At 39.8% G+C, this 19,143-nt stretch overlaps 1 long non-coding RNA gene across 1 annotated transcript in view; it reads left to right on the top strand.

Moving 5' to 3' along the window:
- Positions 1-606: 606 nt before the first annotated feature.
- The window catches only part of LOC142071447 (uncharacterized), a 45,425-nt gene continuing 26,888 nt past the window's right edge, over positions 607-19,143 (top strand). The window contains exon 1 of the long non-coding RNA XR_012667476.1: positions 607-723. This is a non-coding gene — a long non-coding RNA (uncharacterized LOC142071447). The remainder of the gene's footprint in view (positions 724-19,143) is intronic.

The following is a 19,143-nucleotide window of genomic DNA, read 5'->3' as shown; positions in this document are numbered from 1 at the left end:
TTTTGCGCTTACCTACCACTATGTGTTTAGAGGTTCCTCCGTAACACCTATGGGCATTAGGCAATTGAGTTGTTGAGGGACAGGCCCTGCCAGTATAGAACTCGTTCCCTCCTGAAATCTGGTTCTGTTCATTTTTCCCCACTTTTAAAAAAATACCGAAAAACGTATATTTTTTCCAGTAGGTTTTTTTTTTAAAATTACTGCTGCTGTTCTATTTTTATTGCTTCTGTTTACTCACCTTGTTTGTACCCTAAAAGCCAGCACCCTGCAGGTGCTTGAGGGTGTGCTTTATAAATAAAAGTATTAATATTTGCATCAAATGAAATTGAAATTTTTATTTTCCCTTTGTTTAAAAACAAATCGAAACTCAAAGGTTTTCCTTTCGATTCCATTTGATGAGAGTCAACATGAGATTTTTTTTTAAAACCGGTTTAATCAAAAATCCCTCAAATTTAAAATGAAATAAAAGTTGCATCAACATTTTTCATATTGTTCATGAAGCCATAAAGAAAACTTGAGCAAAAAAATGTCCTTCAGCTCTAGTTTTCTGCTGCTATCTTCGCCCCTTATTTTATCCGTATTTATCCTAGAATGCATCTGAGGAACACCACAATTTCCCCTCTGCTTTGAGAAGACCTCCACCAAGAGCAGCAAGTAGAAGATAAGCAGTGTTCATTTGCTCTGAGGAACATTCTGCATGGCCCTGCCAAGACCTTGGCTGAGGTGAGTTAGTGTGAGAATTTTAATGCAAAATTAGAGAGAAACTTTAACATATATCATTAAACAGAAAACCCACAAGTAAGAAATATAAGGACAAATTAACGTGTGCTTCAACTCCATTGATTTTGGTGGGTTTACTGCAGGGGAAATCTAAGCCCCGTATGTTTTGTCCTCAGCTAAGAGTCATTTGTTCATTTTAAATTCTCATACCAACTTTGGCTGAGCTTGCACTTGGCTTGGGTGGGCCTGCCAAACACAAATAAAAGTGAAAATAAGCTCGTTTTCTAGATGATTGTTACCAATTGTGCTCACAGTCTGGTGTCTGTCACTTGCCCCAGAGGGACCTCAGGCTCTGGGCTAGACTATGTGAGCATTTCTTGTGGAATATGCCACTTTGAAATGTCCCTGTGGATATTTACCTAGGGACAGCATATCTCCATGTCATGGCAGTTATTTCTATGTGCTTGTTTCCCTACGGATAAAAAAATAAACACTACTTAGAAAGAAAAATTAAATATCAAGCCCTAATATCACTGCCATCAGCAAAATAAATCTCACATTTTTAATTGATTCATCTTGAATTACTTTTCCCCTTTCAGCTCCTGAGCTTTAATGTAAACTTTGACTATTAGTCATAGACCCTTTCCAGTGGAAGAAGCATAATGCTCACTCCATGACTTCTATCAATGGCATTTATACACTGAACAGTGGAGAAGAGCAAGCATGCCTTTCTTATCTTTCTACTCTGACCTCACAGATGTCCCTTTATAGACTGAGTGCATCAGCTTCACTGTTAACGAGCCAGATCCTAAAATGGTGCCTCGTTTCCTTGTGTTAACACCTAGCTGAGAATCTGATTTACGTTTTACATTTCCTATACCCCAAAATTCTGAATCTCCGAAAGGTCTAGGACATGTTCAGTTAGAAATCATGTTTGTATCCTATCCTGTGAACCTTTACTCACAGGAGGAATCTTTGATCCATGAGAAGTCTCATTGACTTTAGTGGAATAATCTGTGTGAGTTTGGTTCTTGGATACTACTCTCTACATGGTTTTACACTTTCATATTTTTATCCTGAGATTCAGCTGTCCTGCCAGATTGCAGCCCCATAGAATGAAATACTAAATACAGGCCCTGATTCTTCTCTGCATTCCACTGGGGTAACTGAATTGAAGCCAGAGCCCAGGGATTATAGGGCTCCTAAGAATTATAGTATTCTAGCAGCACCAACAAACAGATTAAAACCCCAAGAAGTCCCATCAGGGAACGATCCTAGCTTTTCTACTTTGTTTTTGATAAATATTAAATTATAGCAAAGCCAGAAGCAACAATACAGTTGAGGCTGAGCAGGGCATTTATTCTAATAATGTATGTTTACTCATTAGCAGCAGTGCCGTTCAGTGAATAATGAAAGGAGGACTGCCATGCATTTTGGTAATTAGGATACCAAATATATATGCAGACATCAAACATCATTTTACTTGATGCATCCAAGGGCAGAAGCAGGCACTACAGATTATATGCAGACAGTTAATAAAATGTAGAAACAGCTTTAGGGTTTTTCTGGATGGAAAGTGTTGTGTAAATACACAATCAATGTCAAGATCTGAATTATGTACACTTAAAAGTTTTAATGTTTTGGGTGAAATTCACCTCCACCCTATGCAAAGCCATATTATTCAGACTTTGTGTAAGGAACACAGCAGGACTCAGATGAACACAATCCAGCCGCCGTCAATCCATGGGCTGGAATAGTGGCTGGGGAGAGGATGGTATGGATAATGCCACTTGTGTAATTTCTTTTATTGGACCAAGTTCTGTTGGTGCAATAAAAGATATTACCTCACCCACCTTGTCTCTCTAATACCCTCAGACTGGCATGGCTACAACACCACTGTATACAAACTGGTGTAATCAGCCATCAGTGGAATCCCATATCCAGTGCTTCTGGCAGCTCATTCCTCTCCCACCCCCTGCATCCTGCCCTATTTGGAGGTGGCACAGAGCCCAGTTCTGAGCACATCTGGGGCTTCATCTAATGTCTCCTGAAGTCTTTCTATTGATTTCAAATTGTGTTGAATCAGAGCCATATGTTGCAGAGTCAGCCACGTGTGGCTGTGTCAACTGTACTTGCCGCTAGAGGACAACACAGAGCATATGGCCCTCTATGGTGTGGTGAATTTCCCCCTTAATGCTTTAGGATATCTTAAAAAGCACTGCAAAAAAATTAAAGGGCCTAATTGAGTACTACACAGGACTGAACCTATTTAAGGCAGGAGAGCAGGGGCTGTATGGATTACGTAGGGTCTGAAGACAGAACTGCGGCCTGCAGTGTGAAAGGCGAAAGAGGGATGGGGGCAGAATGATGTGGGACAGACTCGCTAGAAGAGGCAGTCCAGTCCTCCCATTCTTACTCAAGCAAAACTCCCACTGAATGCAGTGTTTTGGCTAAATAAGTGCTGAATAAAAAACAAATAAAGGAGGTGGGTCTAGGAATAAGTATACTTGGGTAACAGACTAGTATAAAATTGTTTTAAGTGAGCAGATACTCAGGCCTCCTTGTGTTTGCTTAAAAGAAAAACAACAAACTGATGATAGGGTGGTTGGTTTGTTTTCTGGCATTTCTATGGCAAAATAGATGTCAACAGGCTTTAAAAACTTTTTCTAGCAAGTTTCCCTTAAGTTCTGCCCTTCCCTGATAAGTCTGAATTGTCAAAGCCATATTAAACATCCCACTTCCTCGTCTTTGTAAACACTCACTCAGAGACATGCACCAAATGGAGCTAGGCTGCATGTTAAAAGATAGATTAGATAAATAAATGTGATATTTGCAGCTATCTCACCAGGATTCCTCACAAACATACTGCAATTTGTCTTGTGAACTGAGATACGGTAATTAATTATCCACCAAGTATTGTACCCTTTAGCAGGATAGGGGTTGAAGGTTAAGTGATGGCTTTTGGCATATTGAATGTATGTGATTTGGGGCTGAGTAACTGTGAAAACAGAGAGCAAAGAGCTAATGAATATGGGTCCAGTGTGATGTATAAACAAACTGTACAGGTAGAAAGGGACTAAGATATGGGTCCTGCTAACCTGAGGGTCTGTACTGTAGTAAAATATATAATTTTGTAGTAGGATATATAATAAGGAAGGACATGGGACTTAAATGAACCCTACAGATATTAAAAGCCTCACAGAACAATATTAAAGCAAGCTCTGGCTGTGACACAAATCATCTGTTCAGGCTGATGCTCCTTCATGTCCATACCTAGGATCTGACATCCTCAATGGTCTTGCCAAAACAACAGCTAGGCACAACAACAAGAATTAGACAGACACCAGGCCAATTTCTGCCTTTGCTTACAGCCATGCGCCTATTGACTCTGTGAGGCTGCAAAGGTGTAAATACAGGCAAAATCTGGCCAGTCGTGTCACACACAGCCGTGAATGTCTTTGTGATGTTTGGTATCACAAAACAAATTTTTTAAAGTGTTGCATTACCCTGAAAGTATAAAAATACAGGACCTGATTCTGACCTTCCACCAGAATCACTTTAATAACTTAAATGGAGCTCCAGATTTATCCCAGAGTCAGTGCTATCAGAACTAGGCCATATAGATTTTTTAGATACCTGCAGATATACATACATTTATATGTATGTTTATTCACATGCACGTTCTCTCTCTCTCTCTCAAACTCCTTTTCATGATGAGAGTATATGAAATCTCAGGCTGGAGTAAATTTTTTTTTTATTTTACATTTGATAACCAAATCCTTAAAAACAGATTTCTCATGTAAATATGAATACAGTCCTAAAGACCATTGTGTGATTAGCACTGCTATAAATCTAGAGATGTGTAGCGCTGAGCATTTGAATGCATCTCCATATCCTATTCATTACATTTGTCTAGGGAATATAAGAAGATTGGCAGACCCCAGGGTAACAATTGTTAACCTTTAGGTACACTTTTAAACAGTAAAAACAAAACAAACATTTGAAGTTATTACCCTACTTTTGTGCACTAATGTTGAACTCTGTTCCATGGTAGCACTCTGCTCTAAGTACGGCAAAGGGCAGACAAAGGCACCAGACAATATAAACTGAAATATTAGCCTATGCTTAACTAGAAAACTGGTGAGCGCTGCCAAATATTGACAAGCCTGAACACATACAGCTTTTAGCTGATAGGTGGTTAAAAGAAAGCTCAGATAAGGTTACTACTCAAATACTTAAAGTTAAACACATGCTTAAGGGTATTGCTGGATCTGGGCCAGAATGCTCAGCACTTTGCAGAATTGAGGCCTACCTCCTTGACATGTCACATACAGGGTTACTTTGTTTTCCATTTCATATTGCATAGTATGGCTTCTTCCCACACACACCTTTGGTTGTAAGGATAATTGAATCTTTGATGAGGGAAGTAAAGGAAAATATCTGTATTCCTTACAGAATATTCAGAGCTTGATTCTGCCAGGCTTACTCACACTGACTAGTACTTTACCCTGTGAGTAGTCCTTTCCATTTCAAGGAATTCAGCATCTTTAAGGATATCAGCATCTGGTGCTTAGTATTCTTGGACCACATAGAGATAATACTGAATATGAAATCTGAGGAATTTTTCTTCTAACTCCTTTGAGTCTGAAAGATATTAAATCAGGTTATTTAAACCAGTTGACATTTTCTTTATGCAATGAACAAATCACTTTACTTGCGCACTTCCTGTTTTGGGAAATACACGGTGAGTATTTGGGATATATATGCTATAACACTTCCCTCAGTATCCTTGATTCTAATGACGTAAGTAATATCTGATCCATTAATCAAAAGTGATCATTGAAACAGCTAGGAGTTAATGGTAGCATGAGAAGTTTACCAAACACAGTCTATTTGACAAGGCCCAAGTCAGGACTAAAGAGCTTTTTTTGGTTAAATCAACAGAAAAGCAACCAAGTAAAAGCAAAAACTTTGCAGCCATTTATCAACTTTATATGACTTTTTTGTTAAAAGAAACATAAAAGTGAAGCTGCACAGAAAGGTGGGAATTGGATTTGGATGGAGGAATTGGGGTTTTTAGGTGAAAGTATAAAGCAAATTAAAGCTATAAAACATTTATGATTTAAAATGCATGTTTGCTTAGTATTTTCTTAAGGTAATTTGCTTGGTAAAAAAATTCATTTCTCTTGGATCCGTTCCATCTGTTCTATTATTTTCACTACTGTATAGATATTGACATGACAGTTGATATCTTAGGCCAGATAAGAGAAAAGGCACGCAGAGGGGCACTTATACCAGTGATGACTTGGAAGAGTTATTAATTAACCAGCCAAGTTTAGGAGTCTTATTTATTTCCTTAATAAATCTTCACTTGTTCTTTAGTGAGAGAATTTAGAATACTATATAGACTAACCATTGTATTTAACAACTCATATTGCCACTGGAAAATCATGAAAGACTTTTTTCCTTGAAGTGACCAATTATAGTCTGGACAAATGGAATAATATTCCTCTTCCCAGTAGGCTTGGGCAAAGCACCCTTAAGGGGAAGATAGTGCAGGCATTTGGAAAAGGAAATAAAGTCCATTTGGCCTGTAAAACACAGTTTAACTGCTCTCTTAACCCTGTTCTCTTTCCCCATGATCCACTGAAGGATGCACCAATATAAGTCCATTTCAACAGAGAATTTTTGAACTCTACATATCTTCAACTTCTGAGCCCTGAGCTTTGTTCCAACTGGAGTGGCCTTTACATCCGCTTAATCCTTAAAAAAAACAACAAAACAAAAAAAGCCGCAACAACAAAACATCACTTACAGTCAACTTGTATAATAGTTTACTTGGAATCATTTTTGGAATTTTTTTTAAAGAGAAAAAAGCTGAGACTTTTCATTATTTTTCACTAAAAACTTTTGCTCCAAAAGCATTGGTGTGGATGTCTAAAGATTTCTGCTGTCTTTCCATTGTCAACAGTACAAATGCCTTTTTGAAAAGGGCATACATTTATTTCAGGTCATTGTTCTGTTTCTTCTGTGTTTAAAAGTCATTGGCAAAACACAAAAGTTTCAAAATCATGTTCAGTATATGACAATCTGTGCATATACATTTAATCACATTATTGTGTTTGTAAGCTATGTTACCAACTTTTTTTTAAAAATGAGAGATGTTCTCTCTCACTTATGCAGGGAAAAATCCCATTTCTCAATGGTAAATTTGATAGTGACCTGAAATACAGTTTTCTCATTTTAAAACAGGCACTCTTTGCCAACAGTGACCCCACTGGTGGTATATTGGATACCAAAGTATTTCTCAGAATTTGAAAAGGAACCAATTCTAGTTATCTTCAGATACCATTAGAATAATTCATTATTGATTCCAGCAGGCATCCCTATTTAGGAAAACACTTAAAGTTAAGCACATTCTTAAATGTTTTCCCAAATTGGAGCCTCTGTGAGGTGCTCAATGTCTCCCAGGAAGAGCTGAACCCTTTCAATGCCCATTGAAATCAATGGGTTTTGGGAGAGCATTCGTTACCTACCAGAATCGAACTCTAGGCCCGGAGCACTAGTAATTATCAGAAGGGATGGGTGAACTTCAAAGTTCAGAGGTTTTTGTTGAGATAAGCCTCCAAGTGTTTGCATAATCTGGGGACTGGAAATCTTACAACTCTTTTCTGGCAAGATTTGTAGATTGCTGCACCTCCTTTTCTTCCATGGTTTAGCCATGCCCAAATGCTATGACAACAGCCTTTTGGGAGATATTTTGGCACTTCCTTTTCTGGTCCCAAAGAAAACTGAAGTGCAGAAATATATGCACTTTTGTTCGATATTATATTAACCATATTTTTAGGGTCCTCAGAAGATGTTCAGTTTCCATTGCGAGTTTTTATTTAATACAAATCAGTTTGCCCATCCACAGTTATCTCCCTTTTCATTTAAAAAAGCATGGCATTCCCAAACTCTGTTGAAAATATCCTGCATGAAAAGAGTACATTGGTATAGCATCCACTTCATACTGCAGACCACCCTGAAAGAGAGGTTATAGAATAGACAATTTCTCTTCTCAAGTTTCCAGTCCCTCAAGTTACCTCCCTGGACCATTGGAGATCTCTAGACAAGAGTAGGAGAACCATTGCATTAGAGGCTTTCACTGACAAAGCAGTACAGAGGGCAGTGCCCGCTGATTCAAATCATTATCCTTTCTGTCATTACTATTATTGATCTTTTAAATGCTGGCAATGTACTTGGTCCTGTAGGAGACACAAAACAATGACAGTTTCTGTTGCAAATTAGGATAAGTTTTTAAAGGTATTTAGGTGTTGCTCTCCTCAGAGTTTCAAGGCCTAAGTGACTTAAGTAATTTTCAAAAGTGACTTAGGCTTCTAAGTCACTCAGGCCTCAAAATGCTGAGTGAAGCAACACCTAAATACCTTTAAAAATCTGGGCTTCAGAATTGAAAAGTCAGATATGAAAAGACAGGATCCCCTGTGAAATCCTGAGGAAAAACTTCGATTTTGTCCCCATCACCTATATAATTTCCAGTACGTACTTGCAGAGTAAGATCCTGAATAAGCATGGTAAAATGGGGGCTATAATTATTATTGATGGCTCACTTTTTGTGGACAATTATGGACGAAGAGAGTCTTTAGGAGGGACTTGAATGCTTAGTGGCTAGATGGAGAGATTTTTTCCATGCAGAAGTCAAGGTGTGAAAATAGGCATGAAGATTGAGAGAAGATAATAAATAGGGCTTCAGGACTGATAGGAAGGTATGTGACAAAAGATGAAAACAGAGATGTAAGCTGGATTGGATTTGGGTAGGGACATCAAGACTAGGTCAAGAAGCTGATACAGTTTAAAAGTGGGTGTTTTCTTTCAATGAGGAAACTGTGGATGGGTACCTGGGCCCTCAGTGTGATGCTGTAGCTCAAACAGTGAACTTGATCCTTGGCTGCACAAGCAGAAGAATATCAGGTAGAAGTAAAGACGTGGTAGTTCCTTTGTATATACCATTACTGGATAATGTGTCCAATTCTGGTGTCCACACTCCAAAAAGGAAGCTGAAAAATTATAGAAGTTATATGAGGTTTGAAGACCATGCCTTACAGCAAGAGACTAATGGAGCTCAATCTCTTTAATTTATCCAAGAGAAGGTGACTTGATCAAGGTCTACAATACCTACATGGGGAAGAGATTTCTGAGAGTAGATGGCTCTTCAGTCTAGCAAAAAAAAAAAAAGAAAAAAAAAGAGCATAATGAGAACTAAGGGTTGGAAGCTAAAGCTGGATAAATTCAGATGAGAAATGAGATACTTTTAAACAGTGAATATAGTTAACTATTGCAACAATTTACTTAGTCATCTGGTGAATTCTTCATCAGCTGAAATCTTTAAATCAAGACAGGATATGTTTCTAAAACATATGCTACAGCTCCTACAGAATTATGGGCTTGATGTAGAAATACATGGTGAGGTTCTATAGTCTCTGATATTCAGGAAACCAGACGAGATGATCAAGTGGTTCCTAGTGGCCATCTTTGAAACTACTTATCTGTCATTTTAAAGTGAAGAAATGTGGAATCATTTGATGAATCGCAAAGTCAATATAACAAAGGAACAATCTAAAGAAGGATCTGGAGCCCTCTACATGTCATGAGGGAGAAGGATTGATATGGTAGTGTGAACTGTTACAATTCGCCTAACTGTATTCCTGACAGAAAGGAAAGAAGTAGAGTCATTGCTAGTTTTTCAGAAGAGTAAATGATGATTTTCCAGTTAGCCAGAGAAGGCTGATAATTGCTGAGCCTTTTATTCCTTGTTCCTTATGTTCCATGTTATAAGCAAGAGAAAATTTCAGACAGTTTAAAGGCTAGCTCTTCACATGGTATATACATCAGGGTTGTGCTATTGACTTCAATACATCAATGCCAATTTATATAAGCTGAGGATCTGGCCCATTTTGTCTAGTAGAACTAGCTGAATAATTAAATGCAAATAATATTTCTTGTGAGTCTTGGCATTTTTCCATCAGTATTTTTGTTCATTATTTGACCAACTGTGTACTACTACCAATTGTGTAGTAAGAAATGAAATGTCCAAAGCCCAGGAGTTAGGATCTATATCCAAATTACAAACTGTCTATATTTCAAAGCACTTGGGACCGGGGATTGGTTTGGCATGGAGGTGTAGAAGGATCAGCTCACGGCTGGTATGCCCCTTCTTGACTGGAGGTCGTGTAGAAGATCTTTCTTCTCTAGCCCCCTGTCAGTCACTCCAGTCCTGTGGTGATCCGCCTCTTCTCATGACTCAGCCCTCTAGTCAGGTTGTACTTCAGTTCCACTCGTTCCAGGGTAACACAGTCCAACAAGTCATTCCAAGACCTTTTGCCAGATCTCTGGTGCCAGTGGTCCTTACACCATTTCTCCAGGCTCTGAGTTGTCCTTTTCACTTTACATTAGGGGGGGTTTCACATCACCTTCCCAGAGGCTGGTAGGGGAACCCAGGCCCATACACTACACTGGATTCCAATCCAGAGACCCCAGGACAGACAGCCAAGGTTTGCTCTTGCTGCTGCCTTCCTGGACTTCTTCCTACCATTAACCTTTCCTCAGGCCTTTCCCCCACCCCTTCCTGGGCTCTTTATAGCAAGCCACACTTCTAAGGGCCTTTTCCCAGAGGTCTTACTCATGGTCTTGTATCAGGGTCAGCCACAAGAGCTTGTTCCAATCCTGTGTCTTCCAGGTAGCTCCACTTTCTAGTGAGCAGAGACTGACTACTACAGATATCTTCTCTCTCTCCCTGGAGCCCTTCAAGCTCCAGTCCAAATCCTCCATAGGCATTATAGTCACTGCCTCCAGCTTCCTCCTGGCTCAAGGCAACCTACCTATGGCCCCAGGCTTCACTGCCACTCACTTGCCAAGCTTCCTCCTGAGCTCAGAACTCTCCAGTTTTAGCTCCAAGCATTAGGCCTCCCAGACTTGTCTCAGCCTTTAGCCCAAGCAAAGAAACAGCAAGTTACTTTTCACCTGGGTTTCCTCCTTGGCCTTCCTCAGGCAGCTCTGCCACTGCCCCATGTTCCTTCCTTTATCAAAATCCAGCTCCTCCTCAGCTGGGTTGGATCACCAGTTATGCCTGACACCCCTCCAGTTGCCACCAAGTAACCTAACTGGGCTCAAACTTGTGTTAACCGGGATTATAATCAGCTGCCATGAGACACATTCCAAGGGCTGCTGGACACAGACAGGTCATGTGCTGCAGCTCCAGAGCCTTTTCTAATACACTGCAGGCATCACTAAGCTTTGACTTTTTGTTTTGTTTTTTGGGGTTAAGCTTTCATTTACTATTTAGGGGGGTCACTTCATTTGGTTCTCTGCATCTGGTGGTTTTCAAACATGACACCAGCTTTAGATAGGAATTAATTCTATTAATTCATACATATGTAGTTGAAAGGACTGAGGGAATGAGGATATTAATTGCAGAACTTCTGGCCTTAAAGCAGTAACTAAACCAACATAAGAGACAAGCAGCAGTTCATCCAGTTTAGCAGTTCATCCAGCAAATAAGACTCATACTTTGTGGGCTGTGATTGTGACTACTGTCTGAACCTGCTGAGATTGTTTTGCTGGTGGACAAGAGCTGATACAAGTGGGGTGTCTGAAGTTAGTCTCTGGAACATCTGTTTTGAGATCCAGCAAAAACAGCACAAAACCAACAGCAGTAGCTCCAAATAAAGATCTTAATGCTCATAAATACTTCATTTCCCCTGCCCCCAAGTCATTCCAGGCTGAGGAAGATGTCAGCTTTTGGCCACTTACTCTGGGGTGGAAAGTTACCACAGCAATGTCTTTATTCAACTTCCAGTCGCCATAACAGTTCTGTATTTACAGTTAGTGAAAGCCTTTATGCAGATGAGTCTATATACTTAAATGTTTTAGGAGCTGATCTCTTTGTATCAAAGATCTGCAGTTTATTAAAGGCTTGTCTTCAGTGCTGTGTTAATTGAGGTACAACTCAAGAGTTGCCCCACACCCCATTCCAGTCTACACAGGAAAATGTCTAGCTTGAATGGTGCTTTAAATCTGAGCTAGATGGCCCAACAGGAAATATGGGTTAAAGCTTAAGTGCTGCTGACACTCTAGTGACACAACTAGTAATGCAGTGGGAATGCTGCTACTCTGCACTGGTCATCCAATCGCTCTGTGCTGCTCAGGAATTTTGCAACATGACCACTCAAGCTGAGGTAACTGGAAAGGAGTTAACACCTCAGTGAAGACAAGCTCTTAGATCCAAAAGTCCAGTGAAACCTTGGATGAAAATGTTTTTGTTTTTTTAACAAATCAGAAATAGTCCCATGTGATGACTTCTGTGGTGGAAGTTTGTTGCATCTGCTCCTGCTATTAAATTCTAAAGGCAAAATGTGACTTTATCAAAGACACAAATGGGAGCTGGGTGTCTAACTGCCATTTACACCTTTGAAACCAGCCACCCACCTTCCAAATCTTTAGATGGTATAAGTTAGCATAGCTCCATTGGTGTAAGTGGGGTAATGTTAATGTACATCAGCTGGGGATCTGGCTCAAAACTTTGATTATTCAGGGGCCCAAACCCAGCTTCACACCACCACAACTTATGAGGTCACTGACTGCAGTGGAACAAAGGGCAAAACACACCTACTTCTATCACAGTGAAGATCTGTGATCTGTAGCGGCTACCTGCACACTAGCATGCTGGATGGTCTGGAGCAGTGCAGGGCCTGGGGATCAGACGCAGGGGCAAGCTAGTAGTTCCAGGCAATTGTGGATCAAGTGATCATTCATCCTATGGCAGGTGTTGTGCAATACTCACTGTGGCTACTGCAACCTGAGGTGGAAGTACAGAGAAGCTCAGCTGGTGCTTTGCAGCTTCCTTCACTTCTGGACTCCAGTGGATCTTCCATGTGCGTAGACTGGTTGCTCAGGAGGAGGACTGGACTCCTACTGTTGTTATTGATGGTGAATTAGAAATACATTCAATGTTGTTGTATTGTATGGTCAGGCTTTATGGTCCATAGTCACCACTGCTTTGAGTAGACATTTACACCCATTTAAAGTGGGTGTAAAACTCTATCAAATCAGCATGGTAGCCTTTTACGTATACTCCAGGTTCACTTTCCAGAGGTGTAAATGACTATAAAAAGGGCAAGGCAGTAGAGAATCAGGCCCATCAATCCTGATCATGCAAACATAACAATCTTAGCAAAATGCAAGAGAATGGAGAATCAGACCTTATATTTACATATTGTTTAACATTTTTAATGATAAGTTAAGGATAATTTCTTCTGTTGTACTTTGAGCAGTAATAATCTAGAAATTAGATAGCCCTAATCCAAAATACTTTCCTTCTCCTTATTTGTATTAATAATTATTAATGAGAGAGAGAGAGATTGATCACAAGGTCTAATGCACACAGACACAAAATAAATCTTTACATATCCTGCAAAATACTTATGTTTTACAGGGCTTGACTTTCCTCTCAAACTCAGTGCAAATCAGGGGTAACAATGGTTAAAAAAATGGAGTGTGGAGAATGTACAGTATCATATTTTCTTGTAATGTTTGCTAGCCTTAGCCGCCAACCTCACCAACTTGTTAGAAACTAAACAAATACCAACACAACACAGGTTTGCGTCAAATCTCAAACTGCTAATACAAAAGAGTATAATTTATCAGATCCAAAGGAAAACACTATCTGACAGTGACCAAAGTACTATTCATTACATATCTAAAGACTATTGATCAATAGGCATCACTATGCTCTTTTGTTCAATAGGTTCAAGCTTAACTGATTTTCATGGCTGCTTGAATGCTTTTATGACTAAAAAGGCATGATCCACACAGGGCTTTGTCACTGATTTGCACACAATCTAGTAAAGTGACAGTAATAAATCACAAGAAGCATTAATAAATCACCAGCAAACGAACTGGCACATCAGCGGTAATGTGGAAAATTCACAGCATTATTCCCCAAAAAACTTTGGTGAGTAAACATGCTAAGCACAGAGTGTTAGCTGACAGCTGCAAATTCAGTCCATATTAAATGTATAAACCTAATGTTTCCTAGGTTTTTCAGTTCTCAAACTCAAGTTCTATGTTTTTAAGGGGCAGTTTCATACAATCGAAGGATAAGAAGAAAGGAGGAGGGGGGGATCAAAAAAGTTTAAGCAGACTAAATTTAGTAAGGCAAATTTGGTGATTCTTATGCTTTTAAAATTGTATTTCAGGCCTGGCTACTACAGCAATGCATATTCCATAAAGACCTAAGGTAGCTAGATTTATAACTGTGGCACTTTTCAGTAGCAGTGTTCCTAAAAACAAGATATCTGATGGTGAACCCAATCCCAGGGTGTTTAGATTAATCACTCAGTATGATTACTGGGGACTGGTAATAAATTTAACAAACAGCAAACTACAATCCAGTTGTCCTAAGCCAGCCACAAATATGTGCCATCAAACACAGAATTTAGAAGTCATTTGCTTATCAATGAAGTGTGGATTTAATGAAGGTTGGGAATTTTAAGGGGTCTAAAGGCAGTAGGTGCCCAACTCCCTTTGAAAGTCAATGGGAATTAGGAGCCTCATTAGAAAATCACGGCCTCTGAGTATTCATAGAAGGAATGCATTCATTTGGACTGTATCTTCGCTAAAAGAAGGTATGTTTTCAAACTCTAGTTACCTAACTTGAGGTAAAATCTTAGTAAAGACAAAGCAGTTTGTAGTTTTCACAAGATAGCAGACCAAGGTAAACTCTATGATTCCCCAGAGTCTTTTTCCATGGGGAAACCAAGGCCTCATTGGAAGGTATAGTGAGGAAATAATACATGTGCATTATAAATTCAGGCATTTTCTGTCCTCGCACTTTAATCTACCTTTGTTATTTCTCTGGCCCCCATCATCCTGATATCTGAGCACTTCACAATCTTTAATGTATTTATTTTCCTCCAGAATGACAGGCCTTCTCTCAAGCTGCATTGCCTGGGGGTTGCTTTGACAAAACCCTATATTTTTAAAATCTGAACTGTTCAGATTCATTTCTTTCACTTCCAGTTCCTGGCCAGGACTAAATATAGAAGAGTCAGAATGCTAAGAGGAAGTTGGTTCCTCTGGAATTTCTATTACCAAAATAATTCTGAAAGTGTCACAAGATTTTCAGACCAGTTCTACAGACTCCAGTAGTTCTGATATGGTTCAAAGGGATAATTATCCAAGCCTTGGGATGCTTAAGTGAATCAAACTCAAATCTGAACCTCTGTGGGGTTTTCAATCACTTCTGAGGTGACTACTTGAGGAAATACATATTCATGTGAACTGTTATGGGCAATGCATGTTTGCACAAGTTTTTGCATCACTTTTCCTTTCCACAAGTATTCTTGAACAGTGTTTCACTTATATTAATGGCTATGACAAACAAATAAAAAGAGTGATGGATACTGTCAAAGAATTCATGTCTTATATTTGCATAAATGTTAGTGCATGCAGTTTGACAATACTAACCCTGTATCATTTGTATCCTCGAGTCTATCCCAAGAGAATGCAACTTGAACCTTGGAGGCTGTGGCAAAAAGAAGGGAGAGCATAGTTAAATGGCTGGATATACCAACTTAAAAGGACAAAGAAGTAGGGTAACCAGGAAGACCTCCTGTACACAGATATCATGGAAGCCAATTTATTAACTGGCAAAGGTATTTTAAAAAGTTAACCTTTCCATTTGCTGTCATTCTTGAGCAGTAAAAGGAAAACAGAACTGTAATCAAGAGCTTCCATGTCTGTAACAGTCTGCTAGGGTTCCTAGAATTGTGTGTTACCTCTCTCAGCCTTAGCAAGTGAGAGTTTTGCTACTGCTAAGATGTGTGACAACCCCCTGACACACCAGCTTATCTGCTTGGCCAGCAAACTCTTCCTGAGTCTCTCAGTCCAAGCCTTGCCTTGCAGGTAACAGTGAACCCCCAACTCCCAAGTTCCCGAGAGTTGTCTCCTTGCAGTATCCAGCCTGCTTACTGAGCACTCAAATAAGTTATTAAATTTGTTGAGCCTTTAAAGAAACAATACACTGAAGCCTGCTAGCTTAACTGGGGTTAACATGCCCTTCCCTTCAATCAGTGCACTGAACTGGTTTATAGTAAAAGTAAAGCAAGTTTATTTAACAAAAAGGACATAGGATTAAGTGATGGCAAGTATAAGGAATAAAAATAGAAAGGGTTACATGCAAACAAAAATAAAAATATGCTTCTAAGGCTGACACCTGATTTAACAAATTAGACTCACTCTTGTTCAAAAAAGTGTTTCTCACTAAGTTTCTTTTCCAGCAGAGCTGACCAGACTCTCCGGCCAGAAACCTTCACAGATCTCAAAGTGCTCAGTTCCTTTCTCTCTTCATGTATAGAATAACGTGGAGGTTCTCTCCCCCGTCTCTTCATAGGCCAGTAAACCTTTTGTATTCTCAGTCAGGGTTCCTTTTCTCCTGCTGGGAAGAGATGCAATGTGGTATGGTGAAGACTTCATGCTGGTTCCTCCCCTGCTGATGATAGTTGGTAGTTCTTCCCCTTGTTAGCTTGATGGCTTTATTTAGTTTTTATGTAAATGCATTTCAAATATCTCTCGGTTTACCTTGGAGACACACTCAAGCAGAACCACATTTCTTTGTCTAGGGTGGCACACATTTTAAGAACAGAATTTCAGCACATTTGCAATTTTGCAAGTTACCCATACTTACACCACACAATAATATTAATGCTCAGTGAGTTATGACTTTTCCAGTAATACATTACATGCCACCCTTTGGGTAAATATCATGACAACAGTGTGCCAGCTGGCACTGGCATCTTCTTAGGGTCACAGTATCCTTAATAAAACCCTCAGTATTTTGAGGCATCTAAGGAAATTACACTTAGGCTATATACCAGAGATGGCAGCGTCAGGAAATCCATCACGCTGAAGCTAAGAGTCAGAGAGAAGAATATTTACATCAAGCACTGCTGACAGCTGTTAAAATATCCTAAAGTCCCTTCCCCCTCACCACACAATCGCAGGGCTTTTGAGGGGGCTCATAGCAGCAGCAAATGTTCCCAGGAGTTCTCACATCACGCTGGCAAATATGTCAAAGCCCTTTTCATGTGCTGCGTAAGTTACAAAGAACCCTTTTTCATTGCTGGACCAGGTCCATAGAACACCATTTGGAGGAGGGAAAGGTTGAGACATAGTGAGGGAACTAAAGTCAAATTGAGCAACTTCGTGGGATGAGTCCATGCCTGCTCATATAAATACTCTGAACTCAAAGGAGAATCTGCAAGTGTGAATTTAATTTTAATTTAACCCCATGGATTTTGCATTGTGAACATCTTGTGTAAAAGTAAAAACTTTTTGTTTCATCAAATTTGAGATGTTTGTCCAATTTTTTGGCTGAAACTCAATTTTTTCATAGTACGAAAGCAAAATTGCTTTGGTCCTTTTCATAACAATAAACAACCCTGAGCCACCATTCCATCAACAAAGCAAATTAGGGGATAGAAGCCTCATATTCCTCTCGTGTGAGTTTGGAGCAATGATTTCTTTGGATTTGACCCATGGGGGTTAGCATACTTTAAATGTGACTTTGCCTCCCAGATAGAGATGGGCTTGAGGGCCAAATTTTCATTTGTTCCCCAGTTAGGTACTAGAGAAGGCAGGTTTTTAATAAATATCCACTGATGTGCCTGCAAATTTTGTAAGCATACTTACAATTGTCCCTGAATGTGCATTATGTACAGTCATATGTATTGATTTGATATGCTTTATTTGTTAGCACCTGTATATGTATATAGGCCACAGGCTTACAGCCTTTTCTAAATGCTTATTTTTATGCATTTTGTTTAAATAAAGATAAGGCTTACTCCCACCTTCACAGGAATAAACCCTTACATAGGGCATTCATTTTGGGGCATAAGTGGTAATCCTCCCCTGCACTTCCAGTTTCTCTTTTCTCCTTTACCCTAAGTTTTAAATAGGAATAGATTTCTTTACCCTCTCTGTTCACATAACCTTTTCCTCCTAGGCAGAAGGCAGAACAGGAATGAAGTCTGATTTAAGCAATGCCAATATCACCTCTGTGCCTTAACTCTGTTTCAATATTTCTCTTTGATTTTTCCTCCTGATGTGTTCATTCATGACCTCCTGTCCTTGCCAAGGCCTTGCTGTGATGAGTGTGAGTGTTGCTGCTCATGTGGGAAAGATTCAGATCCAGAACATGTGTTGTAGCAAGTGGATTTTTCCTCTTTGATCTTCCATTCCCCTTTCACTCTCCAGCATGAAACTGTGTGTTCTCTAAAAGTGAAATTCACCCCATGCAGAGAAGCCCACACAAAGCTCACCATGCCATTTAAACCCTACAGTTGTGCTTTGCCTATGAGGGGAGGGGAGAGAGAGGGCAGCAGGGGGTCTGGGAGGATCAGCTATGCAAGGGAACCCCTGAGCTACAGCACTGTCTGTTGGAGTCTGTGCTGGCTACAGTTAGGCCAGTGTAACATCTGAGGGTAGGTTGGAATAGGGTCTACTGAATCCACACTTACATCGAGGTATTGGACAAGAATCCACACATAGGGGGCACAGATGGGTTTCAGCCACCATTGCAGTCTCTCAACATTAGAAATAAACCCAAGCAGCAGCTGCAGAGGGCTAATATTGCTGTAGCCCCATGTGTTTTCATAGACCGTGTGTGTGTGAATTCTAACCCCCACCAACCCATCGAGTTCCCTGCACAATATCCTTGGCTACAGAGGGGTAAATTTTACTTTGAGTGAGAAATGGGAAAACACAGTTGTTAGGATTCCCACACACACACCAAAAAAAATGGTGTTTTTCTGTTTCTATGGCCAGCAGTAAAACCAGATTGTGCTGGTTTGATCTTACAGGCAAACTTCTGAACTTTTGCACTTTGGACCCACTACAATCGTGGCCCTTCACCGGTCCTAAAATGTTGCCAACCTTGCTTGGATATTCAAGACAATTCTGTGTCATTTTAAGCTTTGAGTGGCTGTTAGGTATATAGCACAGAGGGCTCAGTCCTGCAACATGCTGAGCATTTCTGACCCTGACCCGTAACTTTAAGTACATGGAGTAGCCTTCAATGTCTCAACCACAATAAGACTTAAAATTAAATATTAGCTTTAGTGCTTTGCTGGATCAGCACCAGAGAACACGGCCTTGCAGGACTGAGATCATGGTATGTAGAAGATGAGAGGTTTGTGTCTTGTCAGGAAAGGTTATTTTAAAATGAGTCTGTGTTTCGGGGTTCCATATGGAGTTCAAGTTTGTGAATGTTTCCTTTTCCCTCCCCCTCTCCACATGCAACTTTGTTTAGTTGAACAAATCTGGCATACTTTAAACATGAAGTTTTCCCCCTACAGGCTTTGTACACAT

This window comes from Caretta caretta, chromosome 3 (genome assembly GCF_965140235.1).
Source record: "Caretta caretta isolate rCarCar2 chromosome 3, rCarCar1.hap1, whole genome shotgun sequence".
NCBI lineage: Eukaryota > Metazoa > Chordata > Testudines > Cheloniidae > Caretta > Caretta caretta.
The sequence above is the reverse complement of the archived record's forward strand: the minus strand, read 5'-3'. Positions and strand labels throughout refer to the sequence as shown.